This window comes from Barbus barbus, assembly GCF_936440315.1.
Source record: "Barbus barbus genome assembly, chromosome: 29".
Classification (NCBI taxonomy): Eukaryota; Metazoa; Chordata; class Actinopteri; order Cypriniformes; family Cyprinidae; genus Barbus; species Barbus barbus.
The window spans coordinates 7,876,877-7,902,712 of NC_136757.1; the positions used below are offsets into that span (position 1 = coordinate 7,876,877).

The window sequence follows — 25,836 nt, forward strand, 5'->3', positions numbered from 1 at the left end:
AGCATGGTTTTCCATTATTTGTTTCTTAAATGTTAAAAGCAGATGTGCTCAAACTTTTTACTATGAAGGGCTACAAATCAAACTTGTTTGAGGGCCATGGGCCAAACATAAATGTGGCATTATATCCAACTGCACTATATGAAATATTTATATAAAAATATTTTTGAATCAAATGTTACTCATATTTTCTACCTTTTAATGCAAGAATAAGACAAATGTTAACAAAAAGATAAACAGGGGGGGGGGGGGGGGGGGGGGGTCAAGGTCTAAATGGGCCAACTCTGGCCTAAAGGCCTTGTTTTTTGGGGGCATCTCTGTTTTAAAGGAAATAGATTTTTATTCACCAATCATAATTTACTGAAGCCCTTTGCTATATTTATTGCTATATAATTGTCCGTCTAATTTCAATCAATGTGGCCATTTAATCCTTTTCCTTGTAAGGAAACACTTCAATACATGAAAACTAACAAGTGCTGATTATGTAGGTAAAGATTAGAAGGGAACCATAATATTAAATAGAAAAGAGCTGGTTTATGACACTCACTATAGCTGAGGATTGAATGAATACTTTCTCCGGATTATGTTAATTTTATCAAAGCTGTTTGATAGTACAAGCATTTATGTCCGTTGATGTCATGTTTAGAGTTGCCTTGGGCTGAGTAACTTGGGTCCACAGCAAAATATATACCATTTCCATACTGAATTTTACTGATACCATGCATGCCAGGGAAGCTGTGATTGAACCAATGACTGTGGATCTGGCCAGTGCCGTGGAAGGGATGTCTTTCATTGTTTTTTATCTTCCAGTTCCTCCTTTGCTCATGAAGTTCTCCAAAGTGTGCTGTTCTGTTCTCTTTCAATCAAAAGGCAAGAATAAACATAGTTTATATCCAGTGCAACTGAAAATAGCTTTGAGCTACTGCGGACAACAAGATGAAAAACCTCAAACTTGAGTAAATAATCTTTGTACATGATGCCATTCTAGTAATTAATGTCTTAATTATAAAATAATCTCACTTTACAGTTCTATTCTGTTCAGTTTAATCCTCACGTTCCCTTTTGTGGCCACTTTGCGAATTAAATCAGCCTCATATTCATCATTGTTAATCTTGATTCTCACTGAAGGCTGTCTCTTCTGAATAGCCTTTTCCAGCTCATAATTGGTCAAAATATCAAAGTTTTTGATGCTACTTCCATTTTCCTGGTATTGCCACTTAACCACACTGCTAATGCAAAATGCCTCACTTCTTCGGTTTTGGTTCTTTGCTACCTTGCAGATCATGTCTTGAATACGACTGTCTGCAATTTGAACATCTCTTGTCAGACCCTCCAGTGTGATTACAGAGTCTTGGCCTTTCTTCTCAAGCTGGACACTGACTGTGAGCTCCCTCTGCATGGCATTCAGCATTTCTCCATCCTCTCTGGTGAAATGAGCAATGGCTGGATAACGGATTGGGATGGTCACATGGTCCTGTAATATCATGCTGTTGATCATGTCTCTGGCTTCCCTCAGGTCCTTTGGTGTTTCACCACAGAGTTGAAACACAGCTGGCTCAATTTCTTGACCAACCATTACAAATTCTTCATTTCTGTGAGATTCTGAATTTTCACCCCCAAAAACGTATTTTTATCCAGGTACATGTTTGATGGGAAAAACACAATGATCAATTACTGTATTTAACAAAAATGGATGGGATTATATTACTTTAAAAAAAAATATATATATATATATACACTGACCTTTAATTGTGGTAAACAGACTTTTATCCTCTTCTACTTTCTCACCAGATCTTCTGATCATGCTTCGGTAAAAGTGTTCCACTATGTTTGTCTGGAATATAAGAAACTTCACAAATTTTACATGCACTGGTTTGTATTTCTTCACAAAGTCAGCAACTGCATCAACCATTGCATCTGCAATATTAGCTGGTTTTGCAATAAAAGGAAAAAAAATTGTAGTGAATAATTCACACAGAATAGCAGTAATACATTTTTAATGCTGTCAATCATAAAAAAAACAACAACTAATTAATCACATTTTTCTTAATTATCCCTGATTAATCGCAAATTAATATAACAACATATTTATATTGTCATAATTTCACATTGAATCTACAAATTAATGTAGAAAAAAACAAATATTTTAATTTTAGCCTTTAATTATGGCCATTCAACATTTTACATTTAATAGGCTTTGAACAATACGACAATTGAGCTTAAAACTATCTTCACATAAACTATACATTCTTTTGGCCAACGGTTCTTAACTTGGGGGTCGTGACCCCCGGGGCGGTCGCAAAGAGGTAGCAGGGGGGTCGCGGGAAGAATTTTATTTTGAAAAGTGTAATACTATACTGCTGCTTTGACACAATATGTATTGTAAAAAGCGCTATATAAATAACATTGACTTGACAACTAAACACAAATTACTGCAGCCAAAACCGCTGGAGTTTTTTTTTTTTTTTGGCGGTGGGGGGGGGGGTCGCAACTTGCAAAACAAAGGTTAAGAACCGCTGCTATAGGCTATATACTATACATTTTATTATATGAATAATAAACTAAATCACCCACTCAATTTACATTTTATTACTTGATTATTTGACTTATCAAAATTTAATTACAATTTTTCATTGTATGAAATTAATCAAGTAGCCTAAATCAGTCAGTTCCCAAAGTTTTTTTTATACAGTCCACCTAGAATTCACTGAACAAGCATTTTGGAATGTGAGTCAAAGGCTATATGACATCAAAAAACACTGGAGATATTGTGGCGGGAGGAGCAAACGACAGACACAGTGGGCGTGGCGTCAGGCCTCGGAGAGGTTTTTATTAAACAAAAATATTAAAATAAAGTGTCCAAAGGGGGAAAAGTGTCCAAAACAAACAGGGGATCTGGTGTCCTCGTCGTGCTGCGGGGCTTGTGCTCGGGTCCGGGAGCGAGTGGCGGCGGCTTCCTCCAGCGGCGACGTCTTACTCCTGGGCCCCCGGAGCTTCTGGGGGACTCGACGGCCCAGCATCCTGGCCCATCGGCCGTCTAACGGGTGCGGCAGTCCTCCTACTCGACGCGCCCTTCCTGGACCCACGAGGACACCAGCGTGCATGCACGGGGAAGAGACCGGTCTCCCGAGGAGAGGCGCGCTCGGCATTTAAACGGCGGCGGTGATGAGGCTCTATTCACATCAGGTGCGCCTCATCACACGCCGTTGCTGTTTCAGCGCCCCTCCTCTCTCACACACCCACTCCCGTCAGAAGGGTGCACAATCACAGTTACCTCTCGAAGGTTTGTAGGCTTAAAGTCCTGGACTTCTGTCAGCATAATTCTGGCCACCAGATCTTTAGGAAAGCCAAGATTCCCAGTCCCAAGAGCTGGGAAGACGACTGAAGCCATTCTCCACTTTTCTGCTTTTTTCAGGCAATCTTTAATTATCTGAATGAGTACCTTTTAAAATGTAAATAAATTTATCAATTTTAATATTAGAATAATGTAAATTAATTCTAGATATTAAATTATATCTAATAAAATTAGATTTCAACTGCAATTTTATATTTTATTGTTTTTCTCACCTTATGGCCTGAGCCTTGTTTCCAAAATGGGCAAACTACATGGAAGACTTTTTGACATTTTCAATTTGTAACCATCTGTGATGACCACTTCACCATAATTCACATTCTTTGAGCGAGCAGCTCTGGTGATTTCTGACTGGAGCTGATGACCAGCGGTCTGAAGGAGTGCTTGAGAGACGGCACCTTTTCTGAGGTCCAGATCTTCTGGCCTGCAGGAGAAACAAATCAGACACTTTTTCTGCAGGAACTGGTCACCCTTTGATTATCATGTTTCACCATATTTATACTGGTATATAAGCCTTTTTTTCAAGATTCAAGATTCAAGCGTTTTATTTGTCACATACACAATTATACAGAGTATAACCAGCAGTGAAATGTAGGTCAGGTCCGCTCCAAGGACAGTGCAATTATAAAGAATACAAATATTAAGAAGAAGTACAAACATAAAATAAAAGATAAGATAAAATAAGATAAGATAAGATAAAAAAATATAAATATAAATGTGCAGGTCAGTATGTTGTTGACAAATAGTAATGAGAGGAATGTGCAAAAAATAATGTGCAAAAAGTTGTACAGGGTATTTGAATAGCAGCAATATGAGGTAGAAAAAATTTATGAATAGCTTATTGATATATGATATTTACATGGAGAAAAATTATGAATAACTTATTGATATGGTGATATTACATGGAGTCAAGTGATATTATAACACAGAGTTAGAGTTTAGGAGCCTGATGGCCTGGGGGAAGAAGCTCCTCCTAAGTCTCTCAGTTTTTGCCATCAGGCTACGGAAGCGTTTACCAGATGGAAGCAAAGTGAATAGACGGTTACCAGGGTGATTAGAGTCCTTGAAGATTTTAACAGCTCTATTTTTGCAGCGTTTGAGGTAGAGAGGGGAGAGCAGACCCTGAAAGACTATGTCTTTACATAGTTCATAGATCAGGATAGTTCAGGAAAAAAAAATTATGTTTTAGTATGACTTAATGACTGAATGGACGAGTAAAACAGACTTTTGATTTTTGGATAAACTATCCCTTTAAGTACATTTTATTTTACTGCATTTTTTGCCATTAGTATTATTCACTTACATGTGCATCCTGGATGTTCCCTTTACTCAGAATGATTTTTAGTCCCTCTTGTGTAGTTTTGGTCTCAAGAACACTTAACATAGAGTGTTGTCCTTCAAAGTCTCCACGGTTTTTGGGACATTCAAACTGTTGGTTAATTTGGTTGTATTTTCCATGACCACGGCCATGATACCCTTGTACATGGTTACTATAACTATGAGGTTTGGCTTGATGAGGGAAAGTCATTTTGGGGTTATAAGCAGCAAACTCCTTTCTGACAGCTTGAGTCATGGCTTTCACAGTGTCACCATTATTGTCAACCAAGTGAATTTCAGTTAATGTGCTATTGGAGCCTCCATGGTTATGATACTCATTGTACTCATGCACCTCCTTGGCAATTGATTCAGTGCAAAGATCAAGAGGACAACCAAATATCCCAGAGCTAATAACTGGAATTGCAATAGAGGAGCAGTTTCTGCTTGACGCCTGGTTCAGACTTTCCCTCACAGCACATCTCAGGCGTTGCTCAGTGGTACGTCTGTCTGAATCACTGAAGCGAGGTCCAACAGCATGCACCACATATTTACAGGGAAGACGACCAGCATCAGTGATGATAGCTTCTCCAGGCTTCAGAGGCCCATTTGCTTTTATGTGTTGGTCACAGGTTTGCTGCAGACTTGGTCCAGCAGCTTGGAGAAGTGCTAAAGCTACACCACCGCTGTGCTTCAGATCTTCATTAGCAGCATTGACCACAGCATCAACATTGATCTTGCAAATGTCTGCCTTCCTGACAGTAACAGTAACTCCACCTGGTATTCGGACCTCACAAGAGACCTGGCCAAAGTCTTCAAAACTAGCTTCAGTAAATTCCTCATCCTCCTCTTCCACCATATCATCTGAAGAACCACCACAAATCTTTTTTTCCTTCAACAGCATTGAGAGCATCATTTTACCCTGCTCCTTAAAGTATTTATTTGCTCCTGCCTTTTTAATGATAAATGTGTCTGTGTAGAGATCATCTGCCAAACATTTAAAGAAAGACTCAGCTGGTTGGACAAATGTACGCTCTCCAGAGAGTTTGATCCAGGGTCTCATTGAATCAAAACTCACTTTCACCTCATTAGACTTAATAAAATGCTGCCAGTCTTGTGATTTTCTATCTTTTATGAAATCAACCACAGCATGTGATTTGACACAAACCTTTTCTACTATTGTAGTGTATTTCTCAATGAAACGTCCTAAGTTCTCACTGACCTCCATTACAGGTTCTCTGAATCCAGTCACTATTACTTTGTCTCTCTTTTTGGAAAGGTTTATCAACACAGATATTTTTTTGGGAGTACTGAACACATTCTCCATCAGTTTTTTGAGATCCTGCCACTCTCTCTTTTGAAGGACACTCTGATCTTCTACAATGAGGTCTTTGGTTGTAAGAACTGTTTTCACTCTCTTCTCTGCATCACCAAGTGCTCTTTTTGTGCTTCCAACCACAACAACATCTTCATTTTCAATTGTGTAGATAGCTGTTATTCCATGAGATATGTTGAGATTTCTGCACATTTCATCAGAATCCACTGATCTCAGAAACTCCAGGATTGAACATTCAATCTGTAAGTACTTCTGTTTCATATTTATTTTCTTCTCAAGGACCCAATTTTTGAAGACAATGGTTTCTGTATGAAGACCTGAAAAAATTAATTTGTTATTTTTTTTGTTGTAGTCGATGTGCAGATGTGGAGAAACAGCACTTTTCAGGGCATCTTGTTCAAGCAGAGAGTACATGGCAGGAGACATTTCCATGTCCTCTGTCACACTGTTCCTCATATCTTTCCATTTGATTTGTTCCTCTCTCTAAGAACTTCTCTATGATGGGTTTCAGTCCAATTATCTCATGGGTCATTCCTGCCAGTGTCACGACCCCTTTAGAGGTATCCAAGTCAATAAAAACCTGATCCTTCACTACTTCCTTAATATTAGTTTCCACATTAAATAAAAGGGGGTATGACACCAGCCACTCAGATGTTGTGTAGTTTGAGATAATTTTCTTGAAGGCATCAAAAGCATTCCTACTCCAGTCATCAATGGTTTCTGATTCAATAATGCTGGATCAGGACTGAGCAAAACTTTAGGTTTGTCCATGTTTATGTGGCAGAAGTGTGAGCTCATCTGGTCTTTAATGGAGGAAATCTGCTCTTTTTTGAGGATGAACTCCCTGATGGCAGGATGTACACTGACTGTAATGGGTTCAGGCAGCTTCAAATGTGGCCTGTTGTCACCATATAAGATTGTATCCAGTGATTTAAAGTAGGGATATATCTTGACTGGAACATCACAGATGTCATTCCCTTGCTTCAAAACTCTCTCTTTGGCTGTAAAGTTGCATGTAACGTTGGAGGTACAGTGAATCAATGCATCGATGTTGACAAACCACAGTAAAACGTTTTACTAAATCTATTACAACATGTATTTACCTTCTTCCTCCTTAAAGACGATAATGGCTGCTTGTTCTGATGGAATTGTGATAACTTCCTCTACTGGACCACCCTATTTCTCAAAATACAGTTCCAGCAGCATCTGGTTGTTGTTGGCCTCAGCTGGAAGATCCTCCACCCGCACACATGTGCTTCTCTCCAGTGCATAGGCCCTCAGATTATACTGCTTGAACTTTTCATTTGCCCTGCTGTCCTCAAGGAACTTTTCTGCAGCTGTAAGAAATTATATTTTACAAAATGTGTAAGGCACATTTAATTAAGTCATAATAAGAAAAAGTCTATATACTGTTTACCAGCTAAAGAATAAAGCTCTCATATTATCAATAATATATCTGTAAAATATACAGATTTTTCTCCAGGCCAAAAAGATCCCCATGTAATACTCATGTAATGTAATCTAGGTGTCATGTAATCTAGATTAAGATAAATTAATTTTTGGTGCAAAAAAACCTTGACAAATAAAAATGTTTAAATAGTAATAAAAAGTATAAGTAAATGTATATTTTACAGGAAAACTTACCACTGGGATTTTTAAAGGTCACAACAGCTTTTCTTAATTCTGGTATTAATTCCATGCTAAAGTCATTCTCAGGAAGACTACTGATGTTCTCCACCAGAAGAGTCAAAACATTTAGTTTAACATCATCTGAAAGGTTCTCCAGGACCACAGCACCTGACCCTTCAGGCTTCTTCACATCCACATCAGTCTGAGAGGCACTTTGATCTTTAGGCAAAATAAAAGTTACACACATTTATTAAATGTCACCTTTGTACCTTATTTACCTCTAAAGAGTGTACCCTAAAGTACCTTAAAGATACAAATTAGTACCTCAAGTTTTCATATTAGTACTGTACCTAAATGGAGCATATTTGTGCCTTCTGAAAAGGTACTGCCCAAGTGACCTTTTCTCTGAGAGTGAACCTGATATTTTATTATCTATAATTAATGTGTTAACAAATACATCCGCAATATCAGTACAATAACCTAAACAGTAAAAGATCACATAAACAAAAGCACCCAGAAGACAAAGTCCAGATGATTTACTTACTTGGTTCATGATAGTCATGCCTGCTTCGTCTGAAAACACATACACTGTAAATGTAAAGCATTTATGTATATGGAAAACAATTATGTATATGGATAACTAAACAAGCAGATTTAATTATGTTCTCTGTACTCCAGCCCTTTTCATCAAATAGAAAAATGACAACCATTTTACTTTAGAAACTTTAAAATGCATCAACCATAAAACTGAACTTAATATTTGTATAATAGACCATTCTGTTTATAGTGACCATATCTATGTATAGCATAGTTTATAGCAATCCAAGGGGCTTGATTTACAGAGCCACTCGTCTGAGGTTGGACTGTACTGTGGTCTTCATTCTGGATTTTTTAATAAATCTACTCACTCTTTGTCCAGTGCTGTCTGTCTGTTCCTCTTCATCACTGGGTTTGTACACTTTTAACTTGATTTGTTGATTGTCAATGGTAATAATGTGGCCTGCCTTTGAGAGTACGCCATCTCGAACTTGAACACAAATAATCAGATTTAGTCAGATACATCACTACACATCAAAACAAAGAACATAACACAAAACAACTTAAATAAAACTTAATTTTATGTGATATTAGTGAATGTGACCATTCAAATGATTAGCAATGATATGACAGTTCTGACACTTTTTGCTTTTTACTCTACCACACAAAAGCTAGTTATTAAAAAAACACTTTATTTCTTTCAACAGTCTACAAAGATAATTATTACCAAAAAAAAAAAAAAAAAAAAAAAATAGCTTACACTTTACACTATTAATTCATAAATAAGAGTTGCATTTGTTTCAATTGTACCAATGTCAGGTAGAGTTGAAACACACATTCATAATGAATTAAAGTAGCCTAACCTACAGAAAATGTTTAAATGCAACTGTATTAAAATCCTTGTTACACTAATATTTTAGTTTAGTTATTTTTTTATTCATGTCAATGTAAACCCACTACAAACTATAATTAATGACAGCAGCAGACCAACAGATTTTTTCTTCCTATATCTTCTATATATATATAAATATATATATATATATATATATATATATATATATATATATATATATATATAAATTCACTCCATATCCAAAATACACGTAACGTTACAAAATGTATCAGCTGTTTGTAATTTATTCTCTTAATATGACTGTTGTTTAAACCTTCTTAGGCGCTGGGACATGACATCCTCTAAAGAGCAATAATATTATAGGCCTACTGCAAGTACAGTAGATACAGTGTGTTTTACAGTAGCTACGCACCACCTCATACATTCCTTTAAACTGCACGATATTCTTCAACGTGTTATGAAACTTCATGGAGCACGGATTAAAGATGACAAATATAGTGTTATGTTTTACAGTCATGAACGAGAAGTTATTCAATGCGAAAGGGTGACATGATTTTTTTTTTCTTTAGATTGATATGTTATTCTCTTGTTTAAGTGGAGGCTAAAACTAAATAAGAGTTTTTTTTTTTTTTTAAATCATCAACTAATCTTGCAGTAGGATATTGATCTGACTTTGAAGTAAGTGTGTGTGTGTGTGTGTGTGTCCGTGTGTGTGTGTGTGTGTGTGTGTAAACTGTGGCTGATTGGCACCAAAAAAAATTAATAAAATAAAATTCTTAGTCATTAGCTCATTTAATAAAGGGGTGATTGACTGTTTTCTTTTCTAGGCTTAATTGTGTTTATGGGGTGCAATCTAACATGTGTTAATGCTTCGTTTGATAAAAAAAAAAAAAAAAAAAAACGCATATTTTTCACATAATTTAGCCTAATTTCATTTCACACCACTATATTTCCAGGGGTTTCAGAACAGCGTAATCGAAAATGCGTCATCAGGTAGGCGTGGCCTATTTGAGACTCTGCATAGGTCACCGATCATGCGCAGTTGGGGAATAGCCATTTACTTCATACCTGTCCTGATCGCAGGTGTTTCATATCAAATACCTTTTATATTATATACAGTACCTTCAGATACCTGTCCTGGCTGGGGGATCCCGATGGATCTTCCCTGTGGCCCCCCTGTGCAAGAGGTATCAGATCCAGGGGATGTTTTACGCGCATGCGCTGTACAGGTCTCGAATAAATTCATATTTTTTATTTACATTTAATCATTTTGCAGACGCTTTTATCCAAAGCGACTTAGTCTAAGTGAAGTCTAAGAGTACATGTAGCAATTAAGGTTTTTTTTATCTACATTACATTACAATGTAAAAACTTTAATGTCTAAATTCATCCACGATGTTTTTGTCTTTACTGGCGACTTCAAAGTTTGTTTGTTTGTTTTTTTATTTCATATGTTATCTCCAGGATGCCCACATCAGTGCTGTATCCATTATTAGAAGGATACAATAAGCACTGTAACATGATATGAAGAGTTTATTTACAAAAACAGATACCTCCGTGTTTTTTGTTTGTTTTTTTCAAAAATCATGTTTTTAATTATGTTATGTTTTTATTGTGTTTTGTTGTGTTAATTAGCTGTTTTTTTGTTATTTTTAACCTAGTCAAAATAACCTGCAGTTTGATTGAGATTAATTGGAATGCACAATGAAGAAACATGATCTCTGAGAATTGTTAAAAACATAGTTATTTGTTTTTGCAAATTAACTCTTCATATGCAGATGTTGCAATGTAAATAGCTAATTATAAACATATACATCACTCTGAGTTAGCTTAAATGTCTTTTTGATTGTATCCGTCATGTTTATTCAAATTTCAGGGGATATTAAATTAATGCCGATCCATTTTGTTTATATAGCTATTACAAACATTTTCAATAGGCTAATAATCATTTTTAAAAAATCATTAAATTTATAATAAGACTTTACCTCGCTAATAACACCTCAGAGAGAGAGAGAGAGCTCTCGTAACGGGATGGATGGTATGTCTTTAGCCATTAGATCTATCTCCAGGGATTTAACTTGCATATGAATAACACACAAAAAATAGAAATTGTCAGCTTTGTTACCTTGTCCTCGACCGTGTGTGTATTTATTTGTAGGACATGGGATTGACTGTAAAAACCCGGTATAACCTGGGATAACGGGTCTAAACTGCTCATTGAAGTTTGCTGTTGTGGCCTCCTAAGCCTAACTGGTCCTTGGATGGTGGTGGGTGCTGCTGGTGTACTGGATGTGGTAGATGAGGTCAGCGTGCCAGCCAAAGCCGTGGAAGTGCTGGTGGTAGAAACAGCTCCAGCTGCTGCAGGGTTATCATCTTCAGTCTCTCTTCTAACTTGTGCTAACAGCACAGTAGGATGTGAGGATTTAAGGTGCCTCCTCAAATTAGAAGTGCTTCCTCCTTTAGTTGAAAAACTTGTTTTGCATATGTTGCATTTTTCTTCAGTGGCTGAAGTTGCCACAAAATGAGTCCAAACATCACTCCTTTTTCTAGTGCTCATTCTCCTGAGATGTTAACATCTGTCTGAGGCTCTTCTCTGCCCCTCACCTAGTGCTAAACAAAGGGGGATTGGTGTGGAATGGTCACTGTTCCCTTGGTGACAGTCTTGAGTGACAGCAGTCCTTCAGCTGAACTTTGTGTGACCCAAGCAGACTATATTTCTAAGTAAATCACTTTAACTCTCCAGTTTTATGTCAGTTTGGGCTACAACCATTGAAGCTGACGTTATCGTAACCTTAATATTTTTAACTAACATTAATCATTCAAATTCAAAGTTTTATTTGCTTTCACTTTATGTCATTGTGTCCTTTTTGACCAATCTTCTTATACAAATATTAGACCAATATGTCAAGTAGGAAAAACAATTATACCAGCTAAAGTCAAAATTGGAGCAAAAATGAACAAACTATAAGTGCTTTGTAATTTTAGGCTTGGATATTGTTTTATTATATAGCCTAATCCTAGTGTTTGACAGTCAAAGGACAAGTCAATCAATATTTTATTTATAACAGGCTTTTATTTATTTATAAAATAACACAGATACTCAAGAAACAGTAACAAAAACATAGTGACAGAAATGAACAGACCATTTTTATTTATAGGAAAATGCTTATTACACATATTTTGATAATTTTATGATAATTCTTAAATATGATCCAACATACAAAAAATACAGTTTTACTTTATATAGCCTATTTGACATGTACTGATCCGGCAAGTGGTCACATGATGAATGAGCGACTCAAACCCGAGACTCGGGAGGTGAACTAATCAATTCTCTTTCCGGCTCAGGCTGCATTGGTTAATAGTATGGGGCTGTCACGTGATGAACGAAAGACACAACCCCGAAGACTCGTCAGATAAGAGGTGGTAATTACGTTTGTATGTGAAGTCAAAATCAAGCCCAACTTTAGCTCCTAACTGAAGATCACATGATCACAAACGGAAATCACTTCCGTGAATTGACCATCGCATGTTCCCTTCGCTAATGGACTTCTGGAAAGGCCCTTCGTGAAGAGAATCAGTTGCTCACTTTCATTTGGAACGTCCCGGTTCTATGGTTCGCCCAGGTTCTATGTGTAAACGCGCTGATGATTTCCTGGTTTTATGAAGCCCCTCCCTCAGAAATACGCGATGGGCTCAGATTGTTATGATTCGCTAAACCGTAAACGTCATGCCCCTCACTTCAGCGGCATGCACTCGGGTTGTATTGTAAACAATGGCGTTGTCAATATTGCTTATCAATTTATGCCCGAATGAGACGCAGAGGATTTAGTGAACAGGATCGTGCAGAACCTGTGCAAGCACATGGCTCTTAAAGGTATGTTTTTTGTTTGTTGTTGTCTCATACTTTTAGATACGCTGTTATTTGTCAATGCTACTGCTTTTGTTAGCTTTTAATATACAGTTCATTGTTGGAGCTGAGCTGATGATCTGAATGAGAGAGAGAGATACAGAGCAGAGCGTGTGCAGAGCAGGGGGACACAAGGAACAGGATTAAGAACGCTGCTTTAGAACATTGATTTTGAAACTTGTGAATCCATTAGAATCGTTAGAAGACATATGAATAGATTTTTCGTGCCTCCTTAGTTTTGACGGCATGGCAACAACTCTTCCTCTTCTCTAAAGCCTTTGCTGCATGTTCCCGGGGGCAGGGTTTATCTGGGTTTGTGGCATCACAAACCTGGGAAGTAACTTGTTATAGTCCCTAAGAGACGTTTTTGTAGGCATTAAACTGCCATAATTTTAAAAGATGATATCTCTGTTTTCACTGAACTTTCAGCATCGTAACTTTGCATATATTGTTTATGCTCAAACAGTAACATTACACACTAACTAACGTTAAAAAAGTGAAATCGCAATCAACCACCCCTTTTAAATGTCTGGCTGGAAAAACAGCGGACTGCGGACCCCTGCCCTCCAAGTAGTTTATTTCTGTTCCAGAGTTTCGAAGTATATTGAGCTCAGTCACACAGCATAGCGTGTTCACCTAGTACAGAAATACATCTGAACAGGCTTGATTGAGATGAGCAAAATCTACGCAGAACCGATCACCGGTGAAAAGTGGCAGAGTTACGTCTGACTTGCTCTGATGTCATGCTGACATGTGCCAAGAAACTCTTGCGACGGCGAGGCGGCTGTGTCCGATTGTGCAGTCGGGTGCAGTTGCTCTCCACCGACTGCGCTGATCAAAAGCATGATGGGAAACGACTGACTGACGACACAGTTTAATGCTCATTGGTTCAGACAACCGTGATGTTGCATTCTCTTCTAAAAATGTTTTTTTTTTTTTTTATCTGATTTCATGTGATTATGTATTTAAATTATGCATGAATATACCCAAACACTAACGATTTCTGTGTGAGATATAATTGTTGTCATATTTCTATAAAAATCTAAAATAAATGCGTGCATTAAAGTAAAAATGGATGCTAAATACGCCTTTCGTATGTTATTAAATAGCAAGCACTTCGAGTGTCTTGTTTATCATATTTATTTTCATATAAAAGTAACTGAAATTATATCATGTTTATCAGCAGCACAGCACGAGTAAGAATAACACGATATCCACCTCTGATCTCGTTCCACTTGGAGAGGTCAGAATGGCCATCTTGCCTGCGCTTATTTCACTCCTCCCCTCACTGCAGCTGCCTACATTTCAGATGAGGCGCATCTCAAACAAGCCTAATATAAGCACAGATGCTTTCTTTTTGTGGCCTGTAGGTGTGCTCACGCACACGCATATCGTGTTAAATGCCTTTATCACTACCTACAGTGTTTCCGCCACAGATTCAACACCGACCAAAAAAAAAAAATCAATACCGACCGTCACATATTGCGTTTCGTTATTCTTTTGTACGCTATTTAAAACACGCAGCGAATTCGTTCAACTGCATTTCCTTTCAGTGGCGGAGCCAGAGGGCTAGACGAAGTCCTTGCCACCCCTGTTGCCACCCCGCTGAAAACATTACACTGTTTCATTTTAACGAACTTTTCTCAAATCTCCCAGCGGACGTGAATGCATCCTTATTACGCAGCACGCACAAGCGTGCAGCGTGCTGTTGCTGCTACACTTTTCATTGGTTAAGCTGACACGCAGCTCTTTCGTGCTCCAAAACATCGCGGCAGCACATACGGGACCGATGAAGAGCGTTTTGCTGGCATGTACGGCTTTTATTGGTATTAAATTAAACGAAGTACTGTTTTAACGGGAAGTAAGGGAGACATTGCACTGTAGTGCTTAGCATTAATTAGAGCTGGGCGATTTTTTCCCCTAAAATAAATAATAAAAAAAATAATAAAAAACTCGATTTACGATTCGAATCGATTTTTTTTGTCTGTTACGATAGTCACTGTGTCAGATTACACGATTTTGACTCCTAACAATTTTGTCACGTCGTGGACAAGAAACATGTCAGACTACACGTTGTTTTCCGACCAGTCATCGCGAGCTGTCTCACACACTCATTCACTCGCACATACACAAGCTCACTCATATAGCCTACACACATACACTGTCTCACATACACGCACTCTCTCTCTCACACACACACACACACACACACACACACTCTCGCGCGCACACACACACAGTCACACACACTCGCTCGCGAACGCACTCTCCCTCTCTCACTCACTCAATCGCTTACTTTTTCGAATTACTTTTTGCTGCTCATTTATACACTCACTAAGTTTAATAAAAATACATAATACATTTATGTAATATTTAAAGGTGTTAACTGTAATCTTACAATGCAAAATGATAACTTACAAAGGATTAAATTCATCACAATTATGTAAGTATCTGGATATTTGCCGCGGGGCGAGGGCTTCAATAACCTCTCTCTTTTTTTGACCATACATGTGTTTGCATCCGTGAATAGATGTGACTGTAGAGATGTACTGAAGTAACTTTGTGTAGACATACAATTTATTAGCACTTAACATAACATGTCTAGACGTCTTTAAGCAATTTTCCTTGTGTTGTCAAATAGGCTAGACCTCAATATACTCACATTTTGTCGTAATGTATTACTTTAGTATTTGTAGTAATGGTGTACTCATGGTAAATAACAAGCAAATTGTTCCAAATTTTGGTTTCTTCATGAGGTGTGTAACCAAGCTTTCCTTTGAATAGGGACAGCACAGCAGAATGAAGAGAAAAAGCGATATCACCAACTTCTTTCTAAAGAAGCAAAACTCAGGTGCAGATCAGGGCCAAACAGATCCCAGTGTCAGCTGTTGTAGTGAACCATATGTAGGTGGTGGACAGGGAAGTCAAGAAGAGAAAGATGATGACACACAAGAACCCAGTGTATCACCAGCAGGTCAGAGCAGTGAGCAGAGGCAGTAAATTGTGTTTTAAATTCAGATTGTGTGATGATTTTTGTGCAAAGTATTATGGTATAATATCCAATGATAATTTTATAATGAATTCAAATTCAGAAGAAGACCAGAGTGAGACGGTTATTTCTACCAGTGATGAGGAAGACAGTGAGCCAGTCCTAATAGAAAAAGAAGAACAATGCACTGAACTCCCCATACCCAGCTCAAGCATCACATGTGCACCAAAAGGACCAAGTGGTAGGTACAGTAGCCATGTACAAAAAACATTAAAGGGATACTCTACCAAAAAATGAAAATTCTGTCATCATATACTCAGCCTCATGTTGTTTCAAACCTGTATGAATTTCTTTCTTCTGCTGAACAGAAAGGAAGATATTTAGAAGAATGTCAGTAATCAGACAGTTTTAGATACCATTGACTTCCATAGTATAAAGTCAATGGTATCTAAAACTGTCTGATTACTGACATTCTTCTAAATATCTTCCTTTCTGTTCAGCAGAAGAAAGAAATTTTGGAAAATAAACAACTTTAATTAATCTGTATACATTTTGTGGAAAATAATTTATTTTTAGTGTAATTGAACACTTTGTATATTGACCCCCCAAAATAATACCTTGCCACCCCTTTGCCACCCCTGTTTTAAAAGTCTAGCTCCGCCACTGTTTCCTTTCCCTGCTCTCTCTTCATCTCTCTGTCACTCACGCGTCTCTCCCTCACACACACACACACACACACACACACACACACAGCCCCTCCCCTCCGTGCACACCACATCTGTCTGGATCATCTGTGGAGAGAAGACGGCTGGCGAAAGGTTGGTATCTCGTGAACACTTTTAACACACAATCACAGATTAAAAAGTGCTATAAAGTATTTTATATTCTGAATACAATAGTTTCAGTGTGTTGATGTTACTGTAAGTCCCGACCCTTAGCAAACGCGATTGCGCCTTCTTTAGAGAGTTAACTAGTCGCAAGTTTGCGGTAAAATGTAGGCTAGCCTAGTTGGGCTGTCGAGGTCAAAACACTATATGTAGCAGCTGTGAATCAAATAAACGTATTATAAATTATGTCGTTTCTTTACTCTTACACCGAATGTTTGCTGCTTCAATCCAGATGAGTATTGAAAAGTATTTTCCGCGACTGAAAAAGGCACGTGTTGAGGATGAGGACCATCCTGAACCGGAGGTATCAGTCTGAAACAGAGCTTAGTCCGACCAGTGTAATTAGTTATGTTATTGTTTACAATATTTTCAGGCTTCAACTAGTGCTGCTCAAGCAGAAAGACAAGGTCAGGGAGAGAAAGAAATAGATTTGTTAGGCATTGAAGAAAGAGTAGGAGAGGAGGAGAGAATTAATGTAATAAAGTTCTGTGTAAGCAATTATTAACAGTTTTTTTTTAAATTATTAACCTTTAGGAATTAAATCCCTTTAGGGGATCCAATCGTATCCCCTATCCAATTCCCCCCCCCTCCCCGGGCTGACCACCACACATTGCCTTCAAACCTGTGGGAAACACTGACCTACCTCCATCTGTTCTTTTCTAAATGTTTAAGTTGATTCAATACTGATTCAAAACCGTATGCCTGTCCAAAATCGTATACACTGCTAACTAGTCAAATGTGCTAGTTCAGTGTGCACAGAGGCATTATTATTTCTCATATTAAATAAAGGTTTGCTTCCTCATTCCTTGAGCTACTGCCTACTCAGGCTCTACTGTATCTTGAGCTCACAGAATAAGTTCAGAGTTGAGGTTCAGTGTATGATGTATCATTTCTCGGCTGGGGGATCCCGATGGATCTTCTCTGTGGCCCCCCTGTGCAAGAGGTATCAGATCCAGTGGATGTACAGGTCTCGAATAAATTCATATTTTTTATTTACATTTAATCATTTTGCAGATGCTTTTATCCAAAGCGACTTAGTCTAAGTGAAGTCTAACAGTACATGTAGCAATTAAGGGTTTTTTATCTACATTACATTACAATGTAAAAACTTTAAATTCATCCAATGTTTTTGTCTTTACTGGCGACTTCAAAGTTTGTTTGTTTTTTATTTCATATGTTATCTCCAGGATGCCCACATCAGTGCTGTATCCATTATTAGAAGGATACAATAAGCACTGTAACATGATATGAAGAGTTTATTTGCAAAAACAGATACCTCCGTGTTTTTTTAAATCATGTTTTTAATTATGTTATGTTTTTATTGTGTTTTGTTGTGTTAATTAGCTGTTTTTTTTGTTATTTTTAACCTAGTCAAAATAACCTGCAGTTTGATTGAGATTAATTGGAATGCACAATGAAGAAACATGATCTCTGAGAATTGTTAAAAACATAGTTATTTGTTTTTGCAAATGAACTCTTCATATGCAGATGTTGCACTGTAAATAGCTAATTATAAACATATACATCACTCTGAGTTAGCTTAAATGTCTTTTTGATTGTATCCGTCATGTTTATTCAAATTTCAGGGGATATTAAATTAATGCCGATCCATTTTGTATATATAGCTATTACAAACATTTTCAATAGGCTAATAATAATTTTTAAAAAACCATTAAATTTATAATAAGACTTTACCTCGCTAATAACACCCCAGAGAGAGAGAGAGCTCTCGTAACGGGATGGATGGTATGTCTTTAGCCATTAGATCTATCTCCAGGGATTTAACTTGCATATGAATAACACACAAAAAAATAGAAATTGTCAGCTTTGTTACCTTGTCCCCGACCGTGTGTGTATTTATTTGTAGGACATATTGACTGTAAAAACCCGGTATAACCTGGGATAACGGGTCTAAACTGCTCATTGAAGTTTGCTGTTGTGGCCTCCTAGGCCTAACTGGTCCTTGGATGGTGGTGGGTGCTGCTGGTGTACTGGATGTGGTAGATGTGGTCAGCGTGCCAGCCAAAGCCGTGGAAGGTCTAGCTGAAGAAGTGCTGGTGGTAGAAACAGCTCCAGCTGCTGCAGGGTTATCATCTTCAGTCTCTCTTCTAACTTGTGCTAACAGCACAGTAGGATGTGAGGATTTAAGGTGCCTCCTCAAATTAAAAGTGCTTCCTCCTTTAGTTGAAAAACTTTTTTTGCATATGTTGCATTTTGCTTCAGTGGCTGAAGTTTCCACAAAATGAGTCCAAACATCACTCCTTTTTCTAGTGCTCATTCTCCTGAGATGTTAACATCTGTCTGAGGCTCTTCTCTGCCCCTCACCTAGTGCTAAACAAAGGGGGATTGGTGTGGAATGTCACTGTTCCCTTGGTGACAGTCTTGAGTGACAGCAGTCCTTCAGCTGAACTTTGTGTGACCCAAGCAGACTATATTTCTAAGTAAATCACTTTAACTCTCCAGTTTCATGTTAGTTTGGGTTACAACCATTGAAGCTGACGTTATCGTAACCTTAATATTTTTAACTAACATTAATCATTCAAATTCAAAGTTTTATTTGCTTTCACTTTATGTCATTGTGTCCTTTTTGACCAATCTTCTTATACAAATATTAGACCAATATGTCAAGTAGGAAAAACAATTATACCAGCTAAAGTCAAAATTGGAGCAAAAATGAACAAACTATAAGTGCTTTGTAATTTTAGGCTTGGATATTGTTTTATTATATAGCCTAATCCTAGTGTTTGACAGTCAAAGGACAAGTCAATCAATATTTTATTTATAACAGGCTTTTATTTATTTATAAAATAACACAGATACTCAAGAAACAGTAACAAAAACATAGTGACAGAAATGAACAGACCATTTTTATTTCTAGGAAAATGCTTATTACACATATTTTGATAATTTTATGATAATTCTTAAATATGATCCAACATACAAAAAATACAGTTTTACTTTATATAGCCTATTTGACATGTTCTCCTCGCGGGATTGCAGACATGTTTCTCTGTTGTAACTCTGTGGTATTTTACCTGCTGACTGGCACAGCTTCAGTGTAGACACAATGGGTATAAAACCACGTGAAGTCGTAGTTGCCCCCTGCCAGGCTGTGGTGAGCTGTAGGTGTGCAGGGTGGTGTAGAGTCGTGAATGTGGTGGTGGGGGGTGTGACACGGTGATTGACAACAGGAGGACGGATGGATATTCTCTCTAATCTACATATAATCTACATTGCTCTGTTCATAATGTACATACAATCCCTACACTGCATTCCTATTTTATATTCTGTATATACTCTGCTCAATACTGTATATAGCAATTCCACTGTATATTCTGTAAATCATATCTTCACTTACTCTGCACTTATATGTATATAAAACACTATATTCTTGCACTTCTGGTTAGATGCTAACTGCTTTTCATTAGCTCTGTACTTGTACTCTGCATAAATGACAATAAAGTTGAATCTAATCTAATCTAATCTAATCTAATCAAATGAGCTTTAATGGTTTATAGCAACCCCACCCTTCATTAGCAATGGTTGTTAACCACTGTTGACACCTGCTATAAACCAGATTAATGTATACTACAGTACATCTTGATATAGACATATGAAGAACATTTTTAGACTTCAGTCAAATTTGTCCATCTAATATTACACCACAGCGTTGAGAGGAAGGACATCCACCGTTTATGATGTTTTGTACAAAAAAAGACAGGTGATCGCTGTGCTAAGTGACTGAGCTACATAAAATAATCAATACATTGTTATACAATATTGAAAAAGTACAGCGAATGATGTTTTAATGGCAGAAAAAAAATGTAGTAGCCTAGTCCACTTTTCTCTATGGAACTTACAGTTAAATATGAAATTGATAACTTACCATCTGAAGAAACTGCAGAAGCAACTTAAACCCAGGCCTTTTCCTTCGAAGATAAGTCTTTGTAATATTTATTGATGGGATCATAAAGCACTTTGTGTTTTTCCACCTCCACGATCAGCCTCGTGTCATCCATTGCTGCACATGAATGAGGTCAAATTGTGTAGCGCTAGAGCCTATATGTTTATTTTCTATTAATTCAATTTATTATTATTATTATTATTAGTGCTTTATGTAATCCAAAACTGCGTCAAAGCAGCTTTTTCTCGATGCAAAAAAAAAAAACATTAAATTCTGCTGTGAATCAGCTCTAGAAGTTTATCATATTTTCTGGCTTTTTTTCAGTACACCATACTTGCATCCAAACTGAATAATTAAAAACAGGTTTATATCTTCTTTGGCCTACATATTTTGGATTCTTAATTTTCTTTTGACAACAATTCTTGTTAAACACACTAGACATGCGTATTCTGTGCATTTTATGCTTGTTCTGTGCGCTTATAGCAGTTTTTGTGTGAAATCATATTTATTTTGTCCATCAAAAGTGTGCTGTCACTTTATTGGAGCGTGAGCAGCGCAGCAAAAATAGCGCCGAAACGATCGATGCAGCGCTGCTCACGCGACGCTCCTGCTTGACGCTCACGCGCTGCTCCCGCTCCCGGTGTGAATGCACTCATTTGTTAACATGGGCGCCGAGAAAAATACGCGCTGTTCACGCTTGAAACGGGCGAAGGCGGCCAAACCGAGCGCGTGAAACAATTTCCGACGATTTGTTTCATCATCAAGAGGCGATGGTGGTTTTTTGGTAGCAGTCACCAGGTGGCGCTTCAGTAGCAGAGAACAGCTCAGATGCACAGACAGAATAACAACGAAAGAGAAGTCAAAAGTGGAGTAAAAGAACTCAATGTTACATACGTTTTCTGACATTAAAATAAGACAATACTGCAAAAACAGCACGCTGTCAAGCTGTTATATTCCTGTTATATATTTATTGTCCAACATTTCTAATTTTTCTTTCATTAATTTAACTTCATATGTTGGCATTAATTCAGTGTTTATAATGCTCATAGGTTACTTGAACTTAATTTCAATAGAAACTGACAAGGTTTCTAGAGAGCAAAGGTTTTTGGGAAAAAAAGGGAAGACTTAAACACAAAGTCTGTGGAATAATTTGGATGATCATTAGTCTAGTGATTGTGCGTTATGTTGTCATCATTCAAGTTTTTAGCCTTTTTGTCATCTTCCTTTCTGTTTTTTATTTTAAATAAACAAAATCAGAACCAACTTAACACTGTGTGGAGAGCAATAGGCCATATTTTCAAATCATGCATTAAATGGCATGCCTCTGAAGTGCTGTTTTCAGCTGTTTTCTTTTCCCCAGTTCGTTGAGACAACCTTCACAGACCATGATTGAATGATCCATCAATGACTGAACAAAAACTGATCTTTGTGTATTAGTTTTCACTGGATAAATAAATATTACAGTACTACAGTGGAAAGTATTTTATTCATAGTTTACTGTATTTTCTAGTAGCGCCCTCTACCGAGCAGTATTGTTAATTCAAGTTACCATCACTGATTTAACTTTCAGGTAACCTACTATAAATGATTATGCACACATCTTTGGCCTTTGACCGATTGTGTGCACATCCTGTACCCAGGAGTTGTTTCTGTTCTTTTAAGGGTGCAGCCGCCAGCATGGAGGCAGTAAGGGGCTCCTGGCCTCTCACATGAACCGCCGGCTCTGTATTCGGTACCATCTAAAAAACAGTAAAAGAAAGACTGCTGTATTTTTCACACTGCAAAGGCCAAAGTTTACTTTATGAAGGTGTCCTTAGTTTGAAGGGTTTTTTGTTGCTTTTCTGTTGACGCATAATTTTTACAGTGTTCTTGTATTTACAGAGACATTCAGCAAAGTTCACCCTGCGAGAGGGGGTTAAACTGGGGCTCCTGGACGGTGTTGTGCTGGACTGCTGCTACATCATAAATAAATGGTGAATAAAACGCCTCCGCACTGTCGATTCACAAAGTTTGATATACGAGCATGTTTTAGGCACTTTCTACGTACGTCAAAAGGACTTTTTTTTAATCCAGCTTAATCTTAATTACGTTTAACGATTAAAAATAATTCAAAAATGAGGAACGCTTCACGAATTTGCGTGTCATCCTTGGCTGGGGGATCCCGATGGATCTTCTCTGTGGCCCCTCTGTGCAAGAGGTATCAGATCCAGTGGATGTTACGCGCATGCGCTGTACAGGTCTCCAATAAATTCATATTTTTTATTTACATTTAATCATTTTGCAGAGGCTTTTATCCAAAGCGACTTAGTCTAAGTGAAGTCTAACAGTACATGTAGCAATTAAGGGGTTTTGATCTACATTACATTACAATGTAAAAACTTTAATGTCTAAATTCATCCACAATGTTTTTGTCTTTACTGGCGACTTCAAAGTTTGTTTGTTTTTTTATTTCATATGTTATCTCCAGGATGCCCACATCAGTGCTGTATCCATTATTAGAAGGATACAATAAGCACTGTAACATGATATGAAGAGTTTATTTGCAAAAACAGATACCTCTGCGGTTTTTTTTTTTCAAAAATCATGTTTTTAATTATGTTATGTTTTTATTGTGTTTTGTTGTGTTAATTAGCTGTTTTTTTTAGTTCTTTTTAACCTAGTCAAAATAACCTGCAGTTTGATTGAGATTAATTGGAATGCACAATGAAGAAACATGATCTCTGAGAATTGTTAAAAACATAGTTATTTGTTTTTGCAAATGAACTCTTCATATGCAGATGTTGCACTGTAAATAGCTAATTATAAACATATACATCACTCTGAGTTAGCTTAAATGTCTTTTTGATTGTATCCGTCATGTTTATTCAAATTTCAGGGGATATTAAATTAATGCCGATCCATTTTGTTTATATAGCTATTACAAACATTTTCAATAGGCTAATAATCATTTTTAAAAAACCATTAAATTTATAATAAGACTTTACCTCGCTAATAACACCTCAGAGAGAGAGAGAGAGCTCTCGTAACGGGATGGATGGTATGTCTTTAGCCATTAGATCTATCTCCAGGGATTTAACTTGCATATGAATAACACACAAAAAATAGAAATTGTCAGCTTTGTTACCTTGTCCCCGACCGTGTGTGTATTTATTTGTAGGACATAGGATTGACTGTAAAAACCCGGTATAACCTGGGATAACGGGTCTAAACTGCTCATTGAAGTTTGCTGTTGTGGCCTCCTAGGCCTAACTGGTCCTTGGATGGTGGTGGGTGCTGCTGGTGTACTGGATGTGGTAGATGTGGTCAGCGTGCCAGCCAAAGCCGTGGAAGGTCTAGCTGAAGAAGTGCTGGTGGTAGAAACAGCTCCAGCTGCTGCAGGGTTATCATCTTCAGTCTCTCTTCTAACTTGTGCTAACAGCACAGTAGGATGTGAGGATTTAAGGTGCCTCCTCAAATTAGAAGTGCTTCCTCCTTTAGTTGAAAAACTTGTTTTGCATATGTTGCATTTTGCTTCAGTGGCTGAAGTTTCCACAAAATGAGTCCAAACATCACTCCTTTTTCTAGTGCTCATTCTCCTGAGATGTTAACATCTGTCTGAGGCTCTTCTCTGCCCCTCACCTAGTGCTAAACAAAGGGGGATTGGTGTGGAATGGTCACTGTTCCCTTGGTGACAGTCTTGAGTGACAGCAGTCCTTCAGCTGAACTTTGTGTGACCCAAGCAGACTATATTTCTAAGTAAATCACTTTAACTCTCCAGTTTTATGTCAGTTTGGGCTACAACCATTGAAGCTGACGTTATCGTAACCTTAATATTTTTAACTAACATTAATCATTCAAATTCAAAGTTTTATTTGCTTTCACTTTATGTCATTGTGTCCTTTTTGACCAATCTTCTTATACAAATATTAGACCAATATGTCAAGTAGGAAAAACAATTATACCAGCTAAAGTCAAAATTGGAGCAAAAATGAACAAACTATAAGTGCTTTGTAATTTTAGGCTTGGATATTGTTTTATTATATAGCCTAATCCTAGTGTTTGACAGTCAAAGGACAAGTCAATCAATATTTTATTTATAACAGGCTTTTATTTATTTATAAAATAACACAGATACTCAAGAAACAGTAACAAAAACATAGTGACAGAAATGAACAGACCATTTTTATTTATAGGAAAATGCTTATTACACATATTTTGATAATTTTATGATAATTCTTAAATATGATCCAACATACAAAAAATACAGTTTTACTTTATATAGCCTATTTGACATGTACTGATCCGGCAAGTGGTCACATGATGAATGAGCGACTCAAACCCGAGACTCGGGAGGTGAACTAATCAATTCTCTTTCCGGCTCAGGCTGCATTGGTTAATAGTATGGGGCTGTCACGTGATGAACGAAAGACACAACCCCGAAGACTCGTCAGATAAGAGGTGGTAATTACGTTTGTATGTGAAGTCAAAATCAAGCCCAACTTTAGCTCCTAACTGAAGATCACATGATCACAAACGGAAATCACTTCCGTGAATTGACCATCGCATGTTCCCTTCGCTAATGGACTTCTGGAAGGGCCCTTCGTGAAGAGAATCAGTTGCTCACTTTCATTTGGAACGTCCCTAATGACGTCCCCTTCCCGAAGTGCCCTTGAAGGGCGCAAAAAAGCCGTTTGGAATTCGCCCAGGTTCTATGTGTAAACGCGCTGATGATTTCCTGGTTTTATGAAGCCCCTCCCTCAGAAATACGTGATGGCCTCAGATTGTTATGATTCGCTAAACTGTAAACGTCATGCCCCTCACTTCAGCGGCATGCACTCGGGTTGTATTGTAAACAATGGCGTTGTCAATATTGCTTATCAATTTATGCCCGAATGAGACGCAGAGGATTTAGTGAACAGGATCGTGCAGAACCTGTGCAAGCACATGGCTCTTAAAGGTATGTTTTTTGTTTGTTGTTGTCTCATACTTTTAGATACGCTGTTATTTGTAAATGCTACTGCTTTTGTTAGCTTTTAATATACAGTTCATTGTTGGAGCTGAGCTGATGATCTGAATGAGAGAGAGAGATACAGAGCAGAGCGTGTGCAGAGCAGGGGGACACAAGGAACAGGATTAAGAACGCTGCTTT

General features: G+C 37.5%; 1 pseudogene across 1 annotated transcript; it reads right to left on the reverse strand.

Moving 5' to 3' along the window:
* Positions 1-1,018: 1,018 nt before the first annotated feature.
* Positions 1,019-13,773, reverse strand: LOC306848917 (protein mono-ADP-ribosyltransferase PARP14-like; annotated as a pseudogene). The gene is made up of 8 exons: positions 13,659-13,773; positions 7,644-7,847; positions 7,103-7,336; positions 4,653-7,000; positions 3,565-3,796; positions 3,241-3,439; positions 1,737-1,926; positions 1,019-1,619 (listed from the first exon to the last, which is right to left on the reverse strand). The product of its transcript is annotated as a protein mono-ADP-ribosyltransferase PARP14-like (transcript).
* Positions 13,774-25,836: the final 12,063 nt, after the last annotated feature.